Source organism: Lepidothrix coronata, unplaced genomic scaffold (assembly GCF_001604755.1).
Source record: "Lepidothrix coronata isolate B3197 unplaced genomic scaffold, Lepidothrix_coronata-1.0 Scaffold75, whole genome shotgun sequence".
Lineage (NCBI taxonomy): Eukaryota > Metazoa > Chordata > Aves > Passeriformes > Pipridae > Lepidothrix > Lepidothrix coronata.
This window is the reverse complement of record NW_016690255.1, coordinates 3,035,992-3,042,528: the sequence shown is the minus strand read 5'-3', so window position 1 is coordinate 3,042,528 and position 6,537 is coordinate 3,035,992.

The following is a 6,537-nucleotide window of genomic DNA, read 5'->3' as shown; positions in this document are numbered from 1 at the left end:
ACCCATCTATAATTTTCTTCAAGGTTCTTCTAGAAAGTGTCTTGTGGATAATCATGCTGTCTAAAAGATTTAGCTTTCTTGTAGAATGCACTTGGAATAGATAATACATAAAGAGAGAATCTCATAGTTTTGATACATCGGCTGGTGCCAAAGTCTTGTTGGTGAAAACAGAACCAGAAGAAAAAAAAAGGAAAGGACTTAATAATAAAGAATAGGTATCCTCAACTTTCTCCTCTAAAGACTCCTTCACATCTCTCCTCCCCTTCCCAGCAAACAAATTAGCAGCTTGATTTTTTTTTAAGTGATTATCTTCCCTGACTGTGCTGGTCAGCCTGCCATTTGCTCTCTCATAACCTGCCACTTCCCTTGTTCTATTGGCACACACGAAATCCCTTTTTCCCGGATGATTTGTCTGTAGCTAAATTACATGGACAACATTATAGAAGATGGTCCAATAAGAGAGAATTACTTTTCCATGCTTATCAACTTCTCCCAGAAATTCACTTGGCTTTGAAAGGCAGCTTTAGTCAGTACTCTCAGTAAACCTCCCCCTCCAAGCAATTTTTTTTTTCTTTTGTCTTTGTCATCAAATTATAGGCAAAGGCCCATTCCTCTTGTCATAGACACCTCTGACATCATGGACTGTGAAAAAAAACAAAGTGCCATACAAAGAAATGCATCACCCAAATGTCCATCTATCTTAGTATATGATGGTAAACTTACTGCATGCTTTTGCTGAAGTCTGTGTTAAACCTTTATATTATTAGAATTTCTGCTATGTTTTCATTGCACATTTGTCTTTTTAGAGTCTCTGGTTACCTTGGAGGAATGTCTGATGAGTCTAAATGTGGTAACACCTGACAAAGAGCACATCTCCACTGCAGGAGTTCCGCATATCTTGTCTGTTGTACATAGGCTTCCCACTCACTGACATTTAACTGTCATTTCTTTGACAAATTCAGAATATGGGGCTCTCTGAGGGCACCGTGAGATAGTACCCATATTATATTCTGAATACTTTCTAAGACTGAAAGATATGCCCCTATTGTAACTTACATATATTTTCTTCCTCCATCTACTTGCTCTTAGCTTTCCTATTCTTGTAGTTAATCAGCGTGCTCCACCACAACTTGTGCCTAAGTGGCACTAGCATTGAGCTTTACAGGTCTACTTCCACTGTTTTAGATTTAAGACATTGCAAGATCCCTCCCACCTACAAATGAATATTTAATATCCTTCATCATTTGTGCAGCTTATTTGAGTATGTTAAAAGAGTGCTGCAGCCTCAGAGACCAATACAGTTGTATCAGCTGCATGCAATCATTTAAATAAAAAAGTGACAGTACAGCTCTTTTGATTAAGAAAATAAACACTCTTATTTTTTGCATTATAAATACTTCTTGCAGTTCTTGACAGGCTGTTCAGAATTTAAGCTATGCCAGAAAAAAGTAATATTGAATCCTTCTCCAAGCTGCTGAATTAACTGAGTGAATAAACATTATTTCACTTATTGTTCTCTTTTTTCCCCAACCCAACCACCAAAAAAATAAAATACTAGTTCTTGTTTTATCCAACATACTGCAAGTATTGTGTTCTTTGGTCTGGAAACCCTAAATTCAATGTTGTTTTTGTTGATTAGGGTCCACTGTATTTACATATCAGGTTCTCGTTGCAATCTTGTTTAGTTTGAAGAGCACATCACACACCACTTGGGTTAAACATGAAAAGTGGAAGTGAAACAAGCTTTTTTTTTTTTTCAGCTTTCTGTTGATGGAGATGATAAAAAATAAAAAAAATAGCAAAGTTTTAAAAGATTACTTCTTTTGAAAATTTTGTGATTTTGGCTAGGGATGGTCATAACTCTTTTATTATAACTTTCTGTGTTGTGAAAAGAATAGTAATTATTTTTAAGAGAGTTTTTCCACCTAAGTGTGATTTCTATGCTTAAATTAAATCATCAGAAAATTTGCTTATTTTTATCAAAACTACTAGTAATATTTATTCTTTATTTTCTCTGCTAACAATAAGACTGAATTTAACATAGTAAATGAATATTACATCTCAATATAAGCTTTAGAATCAGATACACATAATTAATAGAGATCAGAGATGTCTGTCAAAGTTGTATTAAAAAAGTTCTTAAAGTTCGTTATAAATTTTTTATGTGATACTGACTGCTCACCTTGAGAAAGACTCATTTTCCTGATTTATTGTGCTACTGTATAACTTGTATTAACCTACACTGTTGTGCAACCTTCATTTTGTGCAATGTTTGTATAGTATTAAAGTCAAAGCATGTAAGAGATACAAAATAAGTCAAATTAAGAAATCTTCTATTTTGACGTTTATTCTCATTACTTCAACAAACCTTCTTCTATGTTTAAACTGACCAATGATATATTTAAAGTAGGATTTGAGGTCACTTATTCCATACTAGTGAGTTCAGGATACACTAAAAAATTCCAAAACAATGTTCAATTGAATTATGCAGGGGGATAACTAATGTTTGTGCTTTGTTCTCCTTGAAAGTAAGCAGGTTAAAGCAAATGCACTCTAGAAGGGATGAGGAAGAGAGTGAACAGGAACTCTTACAAACTCAACTTTTTCACCAAATCCCTATGTCTCAGAAGGAATTTCTCTATTCCTTGTGTATGTTTTAATATTCTATTGACTTTCTTTGCCTATGGATTTTTGGAAGAATAATAGTAGGCTTTTGTTCTCTCATCACACTGGGGGCAAAAGCATTTACTGGGGCAAAAGCATTTACTGGGGTAAATGTTTTTTCATGGAAAATATGATTGAAAAAATCTTAGAAAACAGTGAAACTATAAACAGAAGTATATAGAAACGCAAAATTTTTAAAATAATAATGATATAATTTTCTATCAGTATCTAATGCACTGGTTCAGAGTTCCTTTTCAAAGACTGATTAAAAACGTGAACATAAACCACTGCTTGTATTCATTTGCTCTGTATCAGCTCCGTGTTATTCAGGTTACACAGTGAAGTGCTTCAAAGTTAACACAAGGTATGACTCCCTGTCACTGCACATAGTCCAAGGACAATCAACAATTCCCTATGAAAAATCATAGTATGCCAAGTAACTAAAGGCTATACCACCAAGCATTTAGGAAAAGGGTGGCTTGAGGACTGCGCAATCAATCTGAATCCTGACATTTCCAAACCCACCTTTCAATTCTCTTCCTTCTCCTGCTATTGCAGTAAAGTGGCACTTCCAGGCAGCTTGATGTGGCTGTGTTATACATTGCTTAGCAGCAGTATAAACCTGGTCTGGGAATGTGCCAGGGTGAATTTGGCGTGCAGCCAGTATTTTTTTCCTGAGGAACAGAAGTTAAGAGAAGAGACAATTCATTTCTTTGTACCTTCAGTCAAATGCAAATGCGATTCCAGAAGAAGAGAAAACTCAGTCTTGTCATCTTCGTGTTGACATTTCACATTTCTTCCCTTCATGTGGCAAATAGCAGAAATGTGGACATTTTGAAAAACTTCTTTAAATTGGAAAGAATTTTGAATATAAGCTACTATTATAATATTCAGGAAAGGATTTTCTGATCTCAGGTCTTGACACAAGAAAGAATATGCCCTTCACTATTAAAAATAAACTAACAAGTAAAAAAGCATTGAAAACCTGAGAGAAAAAAAGTGCCTTCATTGCCAGTAGATTAAAAGAAGTCTTGTTTGGTCCATCTTTCTGAAAGCATATCTATAAAATAGGTTTATTTCTTATGCAAATGTGTAAGGCAAAAAACTCCCATAACCTAAAAGGAAATGTTATGAGGTAAAATTTTTCAGTAGCTTCCCGCACATAAATGAGGGACTGCACATTTTTTGGCATGCAAATGGAATTATCTCTGTAAGTTATACATTAGACCCACTCAAAACCCAAATGCGTGCACACACACTGGTGATAGCAGAATAGGCCTCCAGCTGCACAGCTTCAATAGAAGGAGATATGGTAGTTCACTAGAGGGCTTTTTACCTGCTGTTTTATGGCTGAGCTGACATAATAAGTGGGAGGGTATTAATATATATAAATATTTACACACTACAATTTATGCATAGGTTGTTTAAAATGCATCAGTAGAGTGATTGTTAAAACATTATATAACTGCTAAATAGAAGGGGGGAAAAAGAAGAAATCATAAAATTAATTGCAGAAAGAAGAAGAAAGCCAGCTTACAGAATGTTACATTTCATACAAGACCACAGAAACACTGTGGTTTTGTGTAGGTTCATATGTTGGACCTGCTTATTTGGTCCTTTGCAAATCCTAAATTGTTTATGCCTTATATGGAAAACAGGAAAGTATGAATAGGCTTCTTTCTCTGACACCACTCCATGAATACATCCAAACAAAGTTTCAGTTTTCTCTGTTGCTCTGAGAACCACCGTTTAAGGCCTCTGAATACTTGGCTATTGTTACATGTCAACAATCTTAAGAGATCTTAAGTAATACTCAGAGGAGATACTCTGTTGCCTTTTTTTAGAGATTTGATTCAATGCCACAGTAGCCATTGACCCCTTGTTAGACATTTACAGATTTGAAGGGTTCAGAATGAAAACCACCAGCAATTACAACCTGCATTCACTCTGTCCTCAAAGAGGAACAAATGTCTCTCCAGCAAGATTTTGAAATGATGTTTTTCTTCTCGACTTCATGTGGAACCACACATCTTTTTGATGATACATAAGTAGGTTTTATATTTTTATGGTTTTCATCTCATATTCCTGTGTCATGGGATTACATGTACTTTCTCTACCAAAATCTAATGTCATTATTTTTGTTTTCATAGCATTAAGGGAATGGTAAAGAACAGACTGTGTAGTTCTCACTTCTGCAGTGACCCAGCTCCCTGTGGAGTTATGAAGTTTCCTAGGGATGTTGTGTCTTCCTCATCTCTGGCTACTTCTCCTGGGCTCATTTGAGGCGCTTTTTTCAGCCTTCTTAATTGAAGCAAAAAATGCACTTCCACTAGCAGGCAGTAAAAAGAAATGAGTTTCCTTTAAACAGCGTATGAGGGAAAAAGAGACTTTGCTTTTTCCATTTTTCTTCATGTGACAATAAGAAGGTGGTCTTAGAGCGAAGAAAGTGTGTCAAACCTGCATTTAGCAATTACCTACTGTGGACCTAAGTTGGAAGCTTTCATATTGCAGAGGAGGGAAGATTTAACTTCACGTCTACGATGTTTTGTTATTAGAAGGTATTTTGCTGTAGGCATCTGATCTATAGAAATTATTCTGTTATGAGTACTAGACTCCCTAGTAGTGAGTAGTCATGAATTTGTTGTTTAAATTTAAAATTAAAAAGAAAACAAACAAACAAACAAACAAAAAACCAACAAAACAAACAGGAAAAAAATAAAAACCTACAACATAATATTTTGGGAAAAATAAAATGTTTTTATTGTTTCTTAGCTGTTTTTTTAATTGAAAGTGAAATGCAAGACTTACCTGTAACAATAGTAAAGCTACAAATTACAATCAAAGCTGATCTACAGTTAATATACAATTTTTGTTTGTGTGTAGCAAGTAACACTGATAGCCTAATGTACTAAATAACACAAAATGAACATTAAATGAATATTAAATTAGATAAGATATAGAGAATACACTGAATGAGTTTGAAGGTTTTTCTTCAAAGCTTTCACCAAAATGGTGTTTCTGAGGGTTATATGACCCTCTTTTCTGGTCTCTGTTAAAGTTGAGAAGGTAAACCAGCAACTGGTCTGATTAAAATGGAAGAGGGTGTTGAATTTGCCACTTGATTTCTACTTTCTGCTGTGACTTTCCTTAATACTCTTAATGTGACCAGTCAGAAATGGAATCAGTAAAGCTATACAGAATTAATTAGGATGGTTTCAATGTAATGTAATCTCATTGTTAAAATTATTATGTCACCAGCATCTAGGGTTGCTTTATTACTAGACTCTGAAAACATCACCTACAATCTCATACTTGCTATTAATATTTGTTTATTGAATTCTGAGGAAAGATCATGAGGGATGTAATTCAAAAACCTTGTTTTAGGTTCCTCTTCTTTTTAATCTTGGCAGATGCCTAGGCTTCATCACCATGCTGTTGTCATTTCAAACAGGTATAACCTTCACAGAGGATGAGAGAGATATGTTATTTGTTGCAAACTTCTGCAGTATTTTTAAAATTAACAATCTGGGGAGTATAAAAGAGTATTAATTTTTTTAATTAATAAGTATTTCCCACATAAAAATGCCTTCCAGAAAAGGAGCAAGTCAAGAAAGTACTGGTCTTAGAGCACAAATTGGAGATTCATAGGAGAAGGAAAAAAATCTCAGTTTTCAATAAATATAATAGCTACTGGAAATCATACAACAGTTGCAATTATCTCACCCTTGAAATTAATAATAATTCTGATTAATATAGTCTGTCATATTTAAAAAGTAAAACCTGAATCATCTCTAGGAAAAAAAGAAAGAAAGAAAGAAAGAAAGAAAGAAAGAAAGAAAGAAAGAAAGAAAGAAAGAAAGAAAGAAAGAAAGA